This window comes from Lissotriton vulgaris, chromosome 1_1, assembly GCF_964263255.1.
Source record: "Lissotriton vulgaris chromosome 1_1, aLisVul1.2, whole genome shotgun sequence".
Lineage (NCBI taxonomy): Eukaryota > Metazoa > Chordata > Amphibia > Caudata > Salamandridae > Lissotriton > Lissotriton vulgaris.
Genome location: NC_141685.1, coordinates 220,962,835 through 220,981,726, shown reverse-complemented (window position 1 = coordinate 220,981,726; position 18,892 = coordinate 220,962,835). Strand labels below are relative to the sequence as shown.

Genomic DNA, 18,892 nt, shown 5'->3' with positions numbered 1-18,892 from the left:
GTGGGTGATCCTGATTGGTTGCCAGGCTCAATTTGGTGTATTTTTTATTTCTGATTCGTTATTTACCGATTCAGTAGTTCCCATTCATTCCTATGGACGTGGAGGCCCATAGGGTTGAATGGGTATTACCGAATCACTATTTACCGATTCGGTAAATACCGAATTGGAAAATCCGAATTTTACTGATTCTGTATTTTTTACCGAAAAATGACCTACAACCCATTTTCTGAATCTAAAATACCGAATCGGTATGATTCGGTATTTTAGAGTCGGTAAAATGGGATTACCTACATCTGGTCCCTAGTCTTTTCCTGTGTGGCTTTAAGGACTACAGCTTAACATGAATTTTGCTTTTATGTGGTTATATCTCATTCATATGTATTCACTTAGAACCTAGTATTTTCCTGTGGGGGTTAAGTACTTCAACTGAATATGTGGTCTGGTTATATCTCATGCTTATATTTTCCTTTATCACGGTTCTGTCTTTGTGCAATTTTTCTCTTTTTTCTCTTCCCCTATTCTCTCCCCGTTCGGGTCTACTTCCTTTTTCTTTCCTCTTTGTCACCCTTTGCAAAGGATATATTATGATCTCTAGTACCTTAGTACATTCCGTTCGCCCTCCCTTTCGCCCCGCATGGCATGTGCCATGCCTTTGTGAGCCAACATTCCACAGCTGACTCCAGCTGACTGGAACCTGTGGTGGTGGAAGATTGAAATAAAGAAGACTTCAGCACCTGTTTTGCATCATCTTTTCAACAGCTTCCTTTTTCATTGCTGCACCGCTACCTGTGCTGTATATTTGAAGTCCCAAAGGGCCGGTAGGTGCGCAGGTCAGTGTGGGCAGATTTATTTTATTGTGGCTGCCTGCAAGCCTTCGCGTGTCTTGTGATTTTTAAGATATTTCATAAAAGTGGTTGCTATTTGAGGGCACACTGGAACATTGCGCACTGTGTTTTACTCACTGCGCTATGCAAAGCTGGCAGCAGCAAGCTTGAATGCAAAGTTAACATCGCCCATACCTTGAAAAACATAATTAGAGCATATGCTATGACGAGCTGCAGGTTCCTTTTTCATTGCTGGCCAACCGCCCGTCCAGTATAGTTGAGTACCGAGGGGTAGCTGTACAGGTCAGTGTACTGCCTGATATATTTTAGCTGGGCTGTTTGAAGGCCTGTTTCATGTGGTGCTCCGGTTTTTACTGGCGATGTCCAGATAAAACAACAAACCTGGCCTGAAGTAATCCTTAATAAATGCAGTCTCCTGTACCTTGCTAAACGCCTTCTCCCGCAGTGCCCGAGGCGAGTAGGAGCGACCCCTAATAGTGTACTGCGTGGAGGTGGTCGAGAAGGCAGCATGGAGTCGGATAATTTTATGACGCACCAAGAGGAGAGCTATCACATGGCTCTCCCCTCCCGACAGCTGTAAGGAAGGCACTAGGCAGTGGGGGTGGTGCCCAGGGGCGACAGCGGGGAGCACAAACCCAGCTTATGGCGAAAGAACCAGGAGCAGAAGACGCAAAAGGGAGTAGTTATAAAAATAAGGAACACCAGGAAAGAAGCATTCACTTCATGGGAGCATTGTTTTTAATCTGCATGATGTGTTTTCTACTGGGTGTTTTCTGAGAGGCACGTCAGTTCTTATGTGTAGCCTGTAAGCAAACTAGATTCCTTTTACAGCTCGAGTAACATTATATCCCATTAAATCAAACACGAAACATGGCAGAGCATGTGGGGTTACTGCCAGAGCTGCAGACGTTGGAACTTTGGAACCAGGTTCAAGTCTGGGCATTACCTCAACAACTTGTGAATATGGGTAAATGACTTAATCTTCCCTAAGAACAAATCTGACCATATATGTTATGACTGGTGCTCATGTAAAGTGCTCCATAGAGCGCTACACAAAACTGCGACAAGAAGCAATGAACAGGATTCCAATTTGCACCTCACAAACCAATCAATGTCATCTATATTGTGCAGAGGACATTTACTTGCAGCATTTTAGCCATGGTGTTATTTAGAAAATATTTAGTAACCCCAGAATGCCTGTTCCTCCTCTGATTCAGTTGTGCAATGTCTGCAACGTTTTAAACATGTGCAGAGTAGTGGAGTGGAGAAGTGTGGCTCAATGGTTAGCGCGGCAGACCCTGATACAGAGGGCTGGCCCGGGACCAGGGTTCAATTCCCGCCTCGGCGGCTCTTGGACACAATTTCCCCGGACCTGATCATTCTCGCCTCGGTGCCTATTCCAATCATGGAGTCCCACTCTGTGACTCTGGGCAATAGCTTGCTTAATCTCCACAACGGCCCCAGCAGTGCTTGGATGCCTGGCTTCACCTTGGGAGTGCCCAGGAGTGGACATTTCACAGGAATCCCAAGAAGGGTTCCACAGCGGTATGAATACAGCACTAAAAGAACTCAGGATAGAAGGTGCTATACAAACACATTTACAGAGTACAGTTAAACTCAAAGATATGAAGGAACTTTTTTGCACAATTAGTTGGAACCATCACAATTTATACTAACATGTTTTTGTAGGACACACATATTTAAGGCACTCCCATATGTAATGATGAACATAAAGAAGGCTCTGTGAAATAAACAGTTTGTCTAGGATTACACAATTTGGTGACGCAGAGAAGCTGGGATTTGTCCCAGCTTTTACAGTTTCAGACTGAACAATTTCTACTCTAGCTGGGTATCTCTTTCTGATATCACATGCTAATGCTTTGTCTATAATTGCTGGAGGATGAGATTAGAACATAGGCAGCATTGCCTGCCGCTCAATCCATGCTCAGTGCTACTCTGTGTGTATGGAGCTTTCTCACACCCCTCTGATTACCTCAAAACCCCCGAATCTGAGGCTTGGCTGCAGCGACACACAGCCTCCAGGAAGAATCCCCATGTATGTAACCTTCTCTCACCTCCCCCTTCCACTATAAAACCCCTGAACTTGGAGCTTGGCTGCAGTGACACACTGCTTCCAGGTATCACGCTTATATAAGTACAGTGGGCTAGTTTTGCAGCAGTTTTAAAATCTTCTTAGAGTTTTTCGTTTCTCAAAGGGATGTAATTTCTGATATTTATAATTGTTTACCTCATCTTCATTGCTTGATTTTGCTTGGAAGAAAGAAGTCACTCATTGGGGCCAATTACAATCTCGTTCGCAAAGCATTCCTACTGAATCGGTACCAAAATGCTTTCCGAATGACCCAGATCGGGAGAGTCCGACCAAGCGATTTGGATGCATACTGATGCTTCTGGTTACGATTCGGTCGGACTCCTGTTGACTTCAAAAGGAGCATGTGTTCCGAACGAAAACACAGGCCCCCATCGAAAAAAGGGGTGGCTGGGGAAAATTGTGCAACCTGTGGTGGGCACCCCATGGTGCCTGCCACACTGTGCATGGTTAGGAAGAGGGGACCCAGGGGTACACCCACAGTCATGATTCGGTGGGCCCCTGCTATGGGCCCCAAAACACATGTTCTGACAGCCATTTTGTTCCAGAGAAACGGATTCGGAACAGCTGTCCGAATCGGTCATTGTACTCTCTCGCTCAGAAACCGGGTCCATAGAGCTGTAGGAATCGGTCTGGAAAGGCTCAACCTGTCCGAATGCCTTTCGGAACTGATTCGGACAGCTCTTGCAGTTTCTGGGCATTGTAAAAGGTCGTTCGGAACTGTGACCGATTCGGTCGGTAACAAGGCTTCCGAATCAGATTTAGCAAGCCTGAATCCGATTGGGAGCCCTTCCGAATGATATCGTATTCGCCCCATAGGTGTTAAATGTCACTCATTACTACACTTAAATTCTGAAAGTGACACACATAAGCAATCTGAAACCTTGGTAGCTATGTTGATGGCTATATGCCATTTCCATGGGGAGCACACAGTATGGAGTATGATGGCACAAAAGAGAAAGTGAGAGTCAGGGGTGGTTACAAGGATGTATAGAATAACTCTGGGGTCCAAGTATAGAAAATGAAATGGACAAAGACTCAGAAATATCATTAAGCTGTTTAATGATGGGTTTAGAGACGTTGCAAAGATGGCCTGTGAAGTGACATAAGGGGATGGGAATGGAGAAAGAAAGACATTGGAGAAATGGGGGATACTCATGCTTGCAGAAGTTGAAAGAAGAAAGAATGTCATTACAGATGTTTAAATTAAAGAAATTGGAGAAATGGAAAAAACCCATGAGTAAGGAAGCTCGTTGTGTGAATGTGAAAACAAAAATTTTAAAAAGAACATTTGAACTGGAATATAGATATGTTTTTGACAGTGCGAATGAAGAAAGAAATTGATCCGGACAAGAATTGAAAACGTAGGAAGTGAAGCTTGAGATAACTAGAAGTGGTCCTCTTGCATGTACTTAATAATTTGCACATTGAATGATAATAGGAATATAGAAATATACTAGCTGCAATCACTCTAAAAAGAAGGGAGGAATGGACAAGATTGAGTCCCATTCAGATAAGGGATAGTAACATTGTATACACTGGGTAATCTCGGATTAATTGGCAAGAAAATGGGATGGTTTAAACATTTCCAAAGTTTGAATGGTTTTATTTAGGAGTCAAGTAAAAAAAAATTATAAAGAAAAAGTTGAAAAAAGAAAAAATTAACTAAAAAATGTACAGCACTTAAAAATGCAAATGTTTTAGCTCATTCAATGTATTGATTATGTATAAAAATGTTTAGGCCCTTCCTTTTCATACAGAAGCCTAAGACTGGTTTTCTTTTGTAAGTCAACTCCAATTTAATATGTAGACAATTCCATGTTGGCATTGGTTACTCTAGATCAACCCAAACTCTGCCCCAAGTTGACTACAAAAGAGAACAAGGCTTCAAAAGAAGCTATGGCCTATTGAGTTCTAGTGCATGGTGCTGTACATTAAAATGCTCAACCCCTGGTGGATACTCCACTAGTATACCAAACGCACAACTAGAATAGGTTATAACAATTAAACAGTTAGTACATTTTTGACTTGCCCCAGTAATCACTCATGCAAAAAATATTTTCAAAAAATGTTATTTTTCTATTTTTTCGAACCGTACATTGTAAATACTGTCACAACCAGTTACAAAATTTATGTACAATTATGTAAACAATGTTTGAAAACATCAACGTTATTCCATGTTGATGATTAAGACAAGTGGATTCATGCAGTCACTTGTTAAAACTCAAAACTGTCAAATCACATGTATACCATAGACAAACAATTTAAAGAAAGTTTAGACAAAAGTTTAGAAAAAAAGGCCCAATGCATTTCGGGGGGTTCCCTTCTTCAGGGGCCCTGCAAAAAACAAAACATTATATCAATTCATGATAACCAAATATATCAACGCTGTATATTGAAAAACTTGCAATACTCGCTTGTGACCAATCAAAACCTGCAGTTCTATATACACAACATAATGAGCACAGACCAATGAAAACAATTGTACCTAATATCAGCTTAATGTACAGGTCAAAAAATATAGGCTTGAAAAATGAAAGAAAAAGTGAGTGATGTACCACGCCACCAAGAGAGCACCGAAAATATGTGAATTTTGCCAACCAGTGTCACCAATTTAAACTAGGCATCCTGTCCAAAGTGAACAATCACGTGATTATTAAAGTTCTTAATACAACCATTTTACCAGGAAACTCCAATTCAAGTCCTTATTTGTGAAACTCACTTGAAATAAGAGACCGGAGAAACAACGGATGAGTTGATAACAAGAAATGAAGCTGTGTTAACCCTGTTGGACACAAAAGACAAACCAGTCTGCTGTTACCTACAAGCCTGCTCCTAGTAGTATTCAGGATTGTTTGAACTCCGCTACGGCGACGGAGATGCCTGTAATCAACACCGCTTCCCGGCTGAGCCTGAACAATAAAATAATAACTATTATGAGCTATGAGAACCTCTGTAAGATTATTGGCGTCTGCTGCCGCTGCAAGACAAGTATTCGAACTTACCGCTTAATATCCAATCTGCACCGACTTGTGTATCCGAATCTAGTTCCTGACACGCAACCCGCTTCTCCTCGAGAATCTCTATTTCTAGTTTCTATGCGCACAGAAAGAGGACTACGACTCACCTCCGCTGTGGAGCCACCATATTAAAAGCATACTGTGTAAATATTAAAGATAAACAATTTGTGTGTCTACACGAGATGCCGCTAGAATATTCAAGAAATGCAACGTGATTTTCAAAAAGGTTGACAGAAGCAGCCTATCACTTAATGTGGTAGCTAATGTTTATATCAAATGCTGAGCCCTCACCAAACAAACGCCGAATACGGAGCTCTCTGTAAAACCGCCATTATAACACAGTACTAATGCAGATAAACTCTCACGTGGAAAAAACGTTATAATTGGCCGACATGTCGATATTACTGCTGGTCTCCCAGACTGGCATATGCTGATGCTGATAAACTCTCATGGGAAAAAAACGTTGTAATTGGCTGACACGCCAATATCCCTGCTGGTAGCACAATAATTATCTATATGTTGATCTATTTCTAGATCAACGTGTAAATGATGAAAAGAAAGTGATAAACAGAAACTATGTGCTACAAAGCTGTAAAAGTGAAAACAGAATGGATAATTCTGGTAATGTCAAAAACTGACATATACCGTTTGCGGGATAAAGTCTTGTGACGAAAAAAATACTGCTGCTGATGTCAATGACTGACATATACTTATTGAAACACCATAATAATCTCAGTTTCCTGAGTGGACTCGAAGCTGACTTTTGTGTGAACAGTATTCAAAGAATGTGTACTGTCAAAGACACAATACATCTAATATGTGACCTGTTATAGAGAGAGACCCATGGGAAAATGTATGCACTGATGGTGCGCTGAATAGTGGTAAGATAAAGACAGAAAAAGAAACTGACTTCAGGCCCAAAAGTATGATTTGGCCTGAATATAAGCTCATTCACAAACGTAGTTAACTGTGTTAATAACTGTTTCAGAAACTCGAATGGTAGTTGTTAACACATAATTAATGACAATACAATCACAGAAAACATTGCAATTCGATTCTGTAATTGAGCCCATTAGGTGCCAATGTGTGCAGATATTTAATCCACCAAGCTTCTCTCTGTGCCAGTAATGTGATATGATTTTGATCTGGTTTGGCTGTGATCATTTCAAGAATGGTAAACTTGAGTTGAGCTTTAGTGTGTTGCTGCTCTAGCCAATGTGTTGCAAAGTAAAATTTTGTGGATTTAGTTCTGAATGTGCTCTTGTGCTCTGTTATGCGAACTTTAATCTTTCTGGAAGTTTTGCCCACGTATAATGCTCCACATGGACACTTGATTGTGTATATTACATTAGAGCTATTACAGTCACCATTGTATTTAAGTAAAATCTCTTTTCCTGAATGTGGATGATGGATAACATTCCCAGTCATTACATTATTACAATGGACGCAATTTTGACATTTGCGCATTCCGTGATAGTGTTGTTGAGTTACAACTGCTTTAGCAGATATGATCTCCTTGATATTTTTGCTGCGTGTATATGCAAAAAGAGGTTCCTCATCATATAGTCCCTTGAAATCCGGTTCTTGCCTCAATAACTCCCATCTTGATTTGATTATATGTTTGATAGCTTGCGACCTGGATGAGTATTTGGACACAAATACGTGCCTGTTTGTTTTCTTCTTAAGCTTAGTGACCAGCTACATTTGTCATTGTTGTGATTCGGTCTTGCTCAGTGCCACTGATAGAATTTTTTCTGGATAACCTCTTTCACTGAATTTCTCTTGCTGATGTTGTAGTGCAGATTGGAGATTGGATGTATTAGATGTAATTCGTTTCACCCTCAACAGCTGTGAATACGGGAGATTATTTATTAAAGATGGTGGATGAAAACTTGTATACAAGAGCAGGTTATTTCTGTCTGTTGGTTTAGTGTATACTTGTGTCTCAAGCTTGTTATCTCTTTGAGTAATCTTGACATCCAGATAGTGAATGGTGCGTTGGTCAATCTCATGAGTGAATTTGATTCTCTCATGTTTGTTGTTTAATTCTCCAATCAATTGTTCCAGCAAAATTTGGGAATTTTTCCATACCAAGAAAATGTCATCAATGAATCTCACATAAAACGCTAAGTTGGTAGACCAGATTTCTTGGCTGAAAATGTGAGTATCCTCAAATTGCGCCATGAATGTATTGGCGTACGCCGGCGCTCCGGAAAAACCCATGGAGGTTCCACTCACTTGTAGATAAAATTTGTCTTGCCATTCCAAATAGCTGTGTTGTAAACAAAATATCAGCAATTCAAGGATGAAGATTTTATTGACCGGTAATTCAGGTAATTTCAGAAGCGCCCACTCACAAGCTTCAACTTGTGTAGTTGCATCATTGAGATGTTCATTGACCTTCTGAACATAGAAACTCGTATCCATTACTACCAGAGCACCTCCCTTGTCTGCCATTTGAAAGGTTATTTGTTCATCTGATCTCAATCTACATAGGATATCCATTTCGTCTTTTCTCAAATTTGACCGCATACGTGGGTGCAAATTCAATTTGGTGAGATCGTGACGTACCAATGACTCAAAGGTATCAAGTATTTTATGTGACACAGGAGACATGAGGATGCTTTTCGGCTTGAATGGTCTCAATTCCAAGTCCACTTCTTCTTGAGTAGTTAATGGTGCATCAGAGGAAGGTACCACGTTAGTAAAGAAATGTTTTAGCCTTAAATTTCTTAGAAACCGGAAGACAGACACTTCCAATTCTAATTTGTTGGCTACCACATTAAGTGATAGGTTGCTTCTGTCAACCTTTTTGAAAATCACGTTGCATTTCTTGAATATTCTAGCGGCATCTCGTGTAGACACACGAATTGTTTATCTTTAATATTTACACAGTATGCTTTTAATATGGTGGCTCCACAGCGGAGGTGAGTCGTAGTCCTCTTTCTGTGCGCATAGAAACTAGAAATAGAGATTCTCGAGGAGAAGCGGGTTGCGTGTCAGGAACTAGATTCGGATACACAAGTCGGTGCAGATTGGATATTAAGCGGTAAGTTCGATTACTTGTCTTGCAGCGGCAGCAGAGGCCAATAATCTTACAGAGGTTCTCGTAGCTCATAATAGTTATTTTTTTATTGTTCAGGCTCAGCCGGGAATCAGTGTTGATTACAGGCATCTCCGTCGCCGTAGCGGAGTTCAAACAATCCTGAATACTACCTCGTGTGTAGCAGTGCCTTCAACGGAAGGTGAGACGCCTATTTAGTTTAACTTAGAGCGCTTCAACTCGGTGCGCCGTTTTAGCTTTACTGATATTTAATTATTACTAGACTCAGTCTTATATAGCTCAAGTCTATAAGTAACACTTTAACATCATGTCAAAGATTAGGAAGTTATCAGCGTTACGTAGCTAGGTTGTAGGTTTTTTCATTCTGAGGCGGTATACGAGTTTTGAATGGGCAGGTTTAAACCGTGAGCATTCTCGAGTGAACCATACACCTACTTATATTTGATGTTCTTTATTCTTTTCAGAGTGTGCCATATATCACTGTCTTAAACGTTTCAGATCCCAGAATAAGATTATGTCTGTATCTGTACACAAACAGTGACTCGATTGAAAAGAATTCAACAGTGAGATTATTCTTTACTGCACAGCTGCATTTTGTTTAAGTAAGCGAACTAGCGGCGCCTGTTTTCCGAGCACGTTTAATTGCTTAGGAGCAGGCTTGTACGTAACAGCAGACTGGTTTGTCTTTTGTGTCCAACAGGGTTAACACAGCTTCATTTCTTGTTATCAACTCATCCGTTGTTTCTCCGGTCTCTTATTTCAAGTGAGTTTCACAAATAAGGACTTGAATTGGAGTTTCCTGGTAAAATGGTTGTATTAAGAACTTTAATAATCACGTGATTGTTCACTTTGGACAGGATGCCTAGTTTAAATTGGTGACACTGGTTGGCAAAATTCACATATTTTCGGTGCTCTCTTGGTGGCGTGGTACATCACTCACTTTTTCTTTCATTTTTCAAGCCTATATTTTTTGACCTGTACATTAAGCTCATATTAGGTACAATTGTTTTCATTGGTCTGTGCTCATTATGTTGTGTATATAGAACTGCAGGTTTTCATTGGTCACAAGCGAGTTTTGCAAGTTTTTCAATATACAGCGTTGATATATTTGGTTATCATGAATTGATATAATGTTTTGTTTTTTGCAGGGCCCCTGAAGAAGGGAACCCCCCGAAATGCATTGGGCCTTTTTTTCTAAACTTTTGTCTAAACTTTCTTTAAATTGTTTGTCTATGTTATACATGTGATTTGACAGTTTTGAGTTTTAGCAAGTGACTGCATGAATCCACTTGTCTTTATCATCAACATGGAATAAAGTTGATGTATTCAAACATTGTTTACATAATTGTACATAAATTTTGTAACTGGTTGTGACAGCATTTACAATGTACGGTTCAAAAAAATACAAGAATAACATTTTTTGAAAATATTTTTTGCATGAGTGATTACTGGGGCAAGTCAAAAATGTACTAACTGTTTAATTCTTATAACCTATTCTAGTTGTGCGTTTGGTATACTAGTGGAGTATCCACCAGGGGTTGAACATTTATCAGGGCTGGCTGCCTTCCAACCAAACAGCACACAAACAATGTACTAAACACGCATAGTAACTAAGTAATAGAGTACATATCAGGGAGTGCGCAGGCTGACTAATCTTTTTCGCATGTACACAAAAATGCACAACATTTATATTTATATGTCTTAATAGTAAAACCCCCAAATTGTCGTTTTTAGAGTGGAAAAGCAAGCAGTCCTATTGATCAATACAGGATTGCATGCTGACATCTTGTCTGTGCTAACTTCTGAATGGGAATACTACATTTACTATTTTGAGGGATCAAATTAATTGTTCATTAAATCCAACTTGATTGTCAAGTGAAAATTAATGTAACTTTTGAGTATATGCAACTTTTAGAAAGTTTCCACTCTGTCCAGTGGCCATTTGCAGATGCTGGTCACAAGACAGTCTTCTGCCCTCCTAGGAAGAATTGTGAACGAATCCCATGAGCGTGAACGCAATAGTCCTGCCAATGGAAGAGATACCACCTCTCCCCGGCAGGAAGCCACACATTGTGTTAGGCCAAAAGACGAGCTTCAAGGGGAAGCCATCATTGAAGGGCAAATGTGGACCACTCATCAGATGGGCTACTCTTTCTTTTAAGGTAGATGGAGTTACAATGGGGAGAGAGAGAGGGGAATACAGTTGCCAAACAATTTTCTAGTGGGTGTGTTACTCTAAGGTAGTCACACCTCTATGGTGCGCAACCAAGCTCTAAACACTGAGAGATGGGGTTCAGCCATCTTGGAGGTGGGCAGAATTGTGGAATAGCTAGTTGCCACACATTGCAGGAAGTTGCCATCAGGGGAAGGGGAACTAGTATCCCAGTGGCTACTAACCGTCGCAATACCCAAAGGTATTTTTTGGGCATACTTATGGCATCACTTATCACCAACACCTAAGATCACATCTGGACTAGAGAGAAGACCAAAGAAGGACTGCCCTGCTGTTCAATGTACCTGGCAAGAAAGGCTGCAGTAGAGTTAGCAGTACACCTGCTCATCCTTGGACTAGCAAAGAGAGGACTGTGTCTGCGGTGCCTGCTTTGTGTAAAACTTACTCCTGAGCCCCACACAGAAGAGGTGAACTCCAAGAGTCAGTTTGGTGAATTTCCATTACAGCTCCATGTCCACAAAAGCTGAAGACATCCACTGTGGCAAGTCAGTAGCCACAAGCTCTTGACTGCCACTGACTGCCAATATGCACCCTTGGAAACCAAGTCCCTCCTCTTAAAAATGGCACCATATTCTGTTGGACCTGGGAGAGTAGTCAGTGTGTAGTTTGGTTGCCCATGATGGACACTATCCTTTACAAAATGGAACTGCTGGTTTTCCTGTGACCAGAGACCAGGGGCCTGATTCACAAAGGTTAACTTACCTCTTGTGATAGTTTACAATTGATTGTTATTCACAAGGGTATTTCCCATAGTATCTATGACTGGGGAGTTTCCACACATAAAAACATAGGGCAGACTAATATTTTTATGTGCTGAAACTTGTGCCTAACCCCATACCTTCTGCTGGAAATGTTCCTGCCGCTGCCCTGTTATCTGTTGGTGGGCCCTTTTGCCTGCTTAACCACATTTGCATGGGGCAGGCCTGACAGCCTTCCATCGTTATTACCTCCACCCAAGGTAAGGTGCCTCTACCTTCTGGATACCGGATTCCCATGTGGGCCTGGCCTATTTGTATCGTTGCTTTGAGCATCTGGCTATTAGTGGGGCCCTTACAAGTTGTACAAGGAGGAATTATCCCATACTGAACTGTACTGAACCTTCTCTTCCACAGAGCTGTTGCTTGGCTTGCAAGGGTAGCACATATGTGTTGCTCCGCCTTCTGATGGATATGCACATACATGCCTGTTGTGGGAGTTAGCATTCCTTTGATTGGAATATTCATCAGTTTTTACTGATGCAATCCTTCATCTTTCCCACTTTGGGCACAGACTGCCAGAGTTTGACAGCATCTCCCCCTTACCGCCCTCGGCCTTGAAAATGTCTCTAGGGTTTTTGTCATAGCAAATATGATTTAACAATGTCAAACCTTCCTTTTAAGGTACCTCCCATTGATATCACCTTCCCCAATGACTGTTGTTTCTCTAGGGCCGCCCGCAAAGAGGTCATGCATATTTCATTTCTGAGTCACAAGTCTACCTTTGGTTGTCCTTAGATTGGAGAAGAACTTGGTATCCAAGGTACATTGTTCCGACTATTAGACAATTTGATGATCATGAAAAAGGGATAGACGTGCTGTTTGAACTACCTCTAGGTTCTAATTTCATCTATGAAATGACTGTTTCTTTAGAGGAGATGAGAAGAAATCCAGAAATTTGGGAGGAAATATCGAACTGGTCAGCAAACTGATCCTGATGATAATGGATTTACATGAACGCTTACCAGCAACAGAGGGTATCTGTGCAATTCTAGCGCCTGCTTTTTGCACTCCTCTTCGAAAACATCTATTAGCATACACAAACAGAAAGATAACATTAAGAATAGTGTAAAAAAAAAAGTGAAATGCAATTTAATGCAGCAATCACCTAAGTCTCTATGGCATATGGATGTGGCTGGGAGAGGTTTTTGGCCATTGAGATAGGAAAATATTTGACTCCATTATTGGCATTGGTTTAATTGTGGTTGCCATATATATTGGTAGTAGACTAATATTGTGCATAATTAAATGCTCTTGCAAAAATACAGATGCTGCTAATTACTTTACAGTTGCTACTTCTAGTAAAGTGATAATGATAAGATTAATGATAACACAAGGAACAAAAGCCTTTGTTGTGGCCTGGTTCCTGACTGTTGGCAAAACAGTTGCACCAGCAGGAAGTTCGAACGTAGGGTAATCATACTATTTTTTCAAGATCTCTGCAGATTTCACAGTGCTATGTAGAGCTTTGCACAAAGTCAAAAGGGAGTCGCAGCTCACCTGTTACTCAAACTTGCAGCATGCCTGGCATGGACCAGGGCAGGACGGGAACTGATAGGATTGCCTTTGGCATACCACAGCTGAGTCCATATTTAAATGAGGACCCATGAACATGGCCTAAAGTGCTGGCCAATCTTACCTGTAGCTCAGTATACTCCCAGTATCACCAAGGGTAGAAAAAGAGAAAAGGCTACCACTTTGAAGGAAGTCTTGGGAATAAGACATTGACCACCCAATTTAGCAGCAGAAATATGGTCCCCTAAAAATTGAAACTATGATAACTTGCAAGCGTCTATAAATAACTGTGCCCCAATAAAAGTAACAGTAAAGACAAACACAGATACCCTACTTTCATAAATCAATCAGAAACAAACAGCAAGAAATGCGCCGCATCCACCTTTAAATGAGGATACCTCAATATAGGCTGGGGCATTGACAAAGCCTTCCTGAAGCCTGGTATTCTCCCAGTCTGGCAGAGCATAAACAGAGAGAAAAGATTACCACTTTAGAGTTTAGAGGAAGGCTTTGGAATGCAAACTGACTGCTCCCTTCAATCAATCAATCAAATACATTTATAGAGCGCACTACCTACCCGTAGGGTCTCAAGGCGCTGGGGGGGGGGGGGAGGGGGGGGTGCCACTACTGCTCGAACAGCCAGGTCTTGAGCTTCTTCCTGAAGGAGAGGTGGTCTTGGGTCAGGCGCAGGTCGGCCGGGAGGGAGTTCCAGGTCTTGGCGGCCAGGTAGGAGAAGGACCTTCCTCCTGTAGTGGCTCTACGGATGCGTGGGACGGCGGCGAGGGCGTGGCTGGCAGATCGGAGGTGGCGTTTGGGAGCGTAGAAGTTGATGCGGTTGTTGAGGTAGCTCGGGCCTTGATCGTGGAGAGCTTTGTGTGCATGGGTAAGGAGACGGAAGGTGATTCTCTTGTTGACCGGGAGCCAGTGCAGGTCTCTCAGGTGTCCGGAGATGTGGCTGTGTCGTGGGATGTCGAGGATGAGTCTGGCTGAGGCGTTCTGGATGCGCTGGAGTCTCATCTGGATCTTGGCGGTGGTTCCGGCGTAGAGTGCGTTGCCGTAGTCCAGACGGCTGGTGACGAGGGCCTGGGTGACGGTCTTCCTGGTCTCCGTGGGGATCCACCAGAAGATCTTCCGAAGCATGCGCAGGATGTTGAAGCACGACGAGGAGACGGCGTTGACTTGCCTGGTCATGGAGAGGGAGGAGTCCAGGATGAAGCCCAGGTTGCGTGCGTGGTTCGTCGGTTTGGGTGCGGTGCCCAGGGCGGGGGGCCACCAGGAGTCGTCCCAGGCGGAGGGCGAGGAGCCCAGGATGAGGACCTCCGTCTTGTCTGAGTTCAGTTTCAGGCGGCTCGTCGTCATCCACTCGGCTACCTCTTTCATCCCTTCGTGCAGGTTGGCTCTGGTGGTGGCGGGGTCGTTGATCAGGGAGAGGATCAGCTGGGTGTCGTCGGCGTAGGAGATTATGTTGAGGTTGTGTTGACGTGCGATGGCCGCGAGGGGGCTCATGTAGACGTTGAAGAGAGTAGGGCTCAGCGAGGAACCTTGAGGGACGCCGCAGATGACTTCGGTGGCCTCTGACTTGTACGGTGGTAGGCGGACTCTCTGTGTTCTTCCGTCGAGGAAGGAGACGATCCATTCCAGTGCCTTCTCCTGGATTCCGATGTTGCTGAGGCGTTGCACTAGGGTGCGGTGGCAGACCGTGTCGAAAGCCGCGGAGAGGTCTAGGAGGATGAGGGCCGCTGTTTCTCCGTTGTCCATCAGGGCTCGGATGTCGTCGGTGGCGGCGATGAGGGCGGTCTCGGTGCTGTGGTTGGCACGGAATCCGGACTGTGATGGGTCGAGGGATCCATTCGTCTCGAGGAAGGCGGCCAGCTGTTTGTTGACGGTCTTCTCGATGACTTTGGCTGGAAACGGGAGTAGAGAGATGGGGCGGTAGTTCTTGAGTTCGGTGGGGTCTGCTGTAGGTTTCTTGAGTAGAGCGCTGAGTTCGGCGTGCTTCCAGCTCTCGGGGAAGGTGGCGGTGTCGAATGAGGTGTTGATAATGTCCCGCAGCTGGGGTGCGATGACAGCGTCGGCTTTGTTGAAGACGTGGTGAGGGCAGAAATGTTCTCCTACCCGTGTAGAATCACGTGGTACCTAACAATAGGCTCAGAATTCCCTCTTTGATGAGGGTAAGTCTCCAAATTTTATTACGATGGGCAGGAGTATACTAGAAAATGGCCCAGACCATTGGTTTGCAACATCTATGTGTGGCAAATCCATGATTATCAGGACTCTAACTAGATATGTAAGTGAGTTCACATCAGATGACATGCATGAAACCTTTATCTAAAAGTTATATGCTCAACATCTGACATGGTTGTGTGGGTCTCTTGAGTCTGCATTAGACAACTTTGACTTACACAACAAATTGGAGATAAAACATATGTTGATCTCCAAATATACATTGCAGATAAGTCTGTCTGATACATTTCCCAACTCACATTTTACTAAAGTTTGATTCTTGGAAAGACATCCTCTTTCAATTCTCTTAACAAATATTAGATACCTGTCAACAAAATATTATGAAAAAAGAACAATCGATTGACAGAATTCAGAACAATTTCATACATTCAGCCCAGTACAGAGATCTGGGCCTAAATCCATTGTTTTTGTGCTCACCATGCCATTCCAGTTTGGACCCAGCCATATGCAAATCAGTCTTGACCCTGCGCCCAATGGGAACAGTCCAGCTCGAACTGCCAGGCCAGGCCTTCCCTGGACTGGAAACAAGCTCCCTAGGACCGGTTTCGGGCTTTCGGCCCTCATCAGCCAGGATAGCTTGATTCCAGTGGCATGGAGAGCACAGGACCCAGGTCTGAGCATACCCGTCCCACTCGGGTTACAAATGCAAAAAGAACAATTGATGGACAGAATGCAGAACAATGTCATACATTCACCCCAGTACAAAGAACTGGGCCTAAATCCATTGTTTTTTTGCACACCATGCCATTCCAGTTTGGACCCAGCCATATGGAAATCAGTCTTGACCCTGTGCCCATGGGAACAGTCCAGCCCGAACTGTCAGGCCAGGTCCTCCCTGGACTGGAAACAAGCTCCCTAGGACCGGTTTCAGACTTTCGGCCCTCATCAGCCAGGATAGCTTGATTCCAGTGGCATGGAGAGCACAGGACCCACGTCTGAGCATACCCGTCCCACTCGGGGTGACAAATGCAAGAAGAACAATTGATGGACAGAATGCAGAACAATGTCATACATTCACCCCAGTACAAAGAACTGGGCCTAAATCCATCGCTTTTTTGCTCACCATGCCATTCCAGTTTGGACCCAGCCATATGGAAATCAGTCTTGACCCTGTGCCCATGGGAACAGTCCAGCCCGAACTGCCAAGCCCCCAAGGGCATTGAGCTTTCAAGACCAAAAGTTGAACCTTTAATCAAGTAGGACTCTATCCCCAAAACATTGAAGCATCTATAGTGTAATTGTATTCTGGGTCTTCATTAATCAACTATTATTCATCCAAGTTAGTGATTTTAAATGCGCAAGGGGCTTTTGGGTTGAAATTACAAAGTCTCTGTGTACACATAGTATTTCTAATAGATACAGTTTGCTCACCAAGGCAAAAATAAATATGGACTAGATAAATAGTTTGTAAAGACCCTTATTCTTCTGAAAATATAACAGCAGATTCTAAGACTATTTAAGATTAAATGCCTTCAAATGATTAGGCATAACATTGTCTTTTACACTCACCACATTCTCTTCTGCTTTGGCAGTGGTCAAAGTCGTGTTTGTGTCTAAAATAGATACAAAGGAATTTAATGAATCAGCCGTTTCTAGAACAACTTCCTCTTGCCCATTTTGCAGACATTAAAAATATCACTTGTATTTTCAATGTTTTGATGAATTCAAATGTATTGCAAGCTTGAGTATAATGGGAAATATTTTCATCACCAATGTGCTATATCATAAAACAGATAAATAGTGACATTTGACAGCTTACTCTGGACCTGTTTTATAACAGACATCTACAATGATTATTAATTACAAAAACAGTGCCTCATGTTCATCATTGCAAAATCAATAAAGTGATCCTGTATTTACAATCAAAATCGCCACATATTTGATATTTCACACTAATGTATGATTCTAGTTCTTACACAGCTGAGAATAAACAATAATACTGTTAAAGTTTCCACATGATCTTCATTTTTCTGAAGGCTTCTGTTGTATTATACCATATCTTTCAAAAATGCCTTAAAAATACGACTTTCTGGGCAAACAATTTTGAGTTAAGTAAAAGCAATCAGGTGGGATTCAGTAATCCAATCAAGCAATCCTATTTAATTATTAGACAGTTCTTTAGTTCAGTTAGCTTATTTTAACATTGCAATTGTTGTTTAAGGATTGCAATAAATGTACACTTCTTCGTGTCCTGGGGTGTATCTATATTTTCAGTGCACCATTTCACTACATGTCATTCTGCCAGTGGATCCCTCTTTTTATACCACAGTAGCATATAATATAATGTGCTGGGTGGACCAAGGGAATACCATAGGAATGAGATGCTGTCAGAGACAGCAGCCAGTACCTCTGGATGACCTTTGGTATCCCTGCCATTGGTCTTTATAGGTTTGGCATCAGAGGCCAAGATGACAATGGCAGGAACAGGAATGTAGACAAATCTGCATGAGTGTGAGTAATAGTCTATTGTTTCTACTCCCTAACTATTTCTTATAAGTGTTACAATAAATAAGGCGCTGTTAGTGTGTTCAGGGTGGGACAAGGTGGGTAAATCCTGTAAGGTCACTGGAGGTCAAAGGTTGAATGTTGCTTCTTCAGCCTCAGGTGCTTTGTTGAATTAACATTAATGAAGTGCTAAGGCAGATCTAAAAATAAGTTAGTTATAGAACTGGAGCTTGATAACATTAGCAAATATCCTTACAATAACAAGCAAATGATAGTTAACCACCTTTTAATTAATTCCCAGAAGAACATCAAAAAGGAAGGAGAAAGCATATCAAGATTATGATTAATATAGATAGAGGATGTTTGCATGCATATTTTAAGCAGTTTTACATAGAGTTAAATACATGATAGCAAAAAACTTTGTTAATGTTGTTACCCTGGACCAATTCTTATTTATAAAAAATGATACCAAGAGAAGGGCATGTAGTACGTCAGACGTGCATTGAGCATGACAGAAATGCATGTGTACAAAATCCCACCAATGTGGCAGAAAATCAAAAAAGTAAGGAAACCAGGGGACGTAATACCAGTTAAAGTTGGTGTAGTTTAGAAAGATGCATGTGAAACCATAGATTACTGTATCGGAAGACAGAATGTACAA

The 18,892-nt window shown here is 42.2% G+C and overlaps 1 long non-coding RNA gene across 1 annotated transcript in view; it reads right to left on the bottom strand.

The window, feature by feature from the left end:
- Nucleotides 1-18,892, bottom strand: part of LOC147740934 (uncharacterized) — a 305,323-nt gene that overhangs the window by 113,089 nt on the left and 173,342 nt on the right. The window contains exon 4 of the long non-coding RNA XR_015299437.1: nucleotides 17,296-17,339. This is a non-coding gene — a long non-coding RNA (uncharacterized LOC147740934). The remainder of the gene's footprint in view (nucleotides 1-17,295; nucleotides 17,340-18,892) is intronic.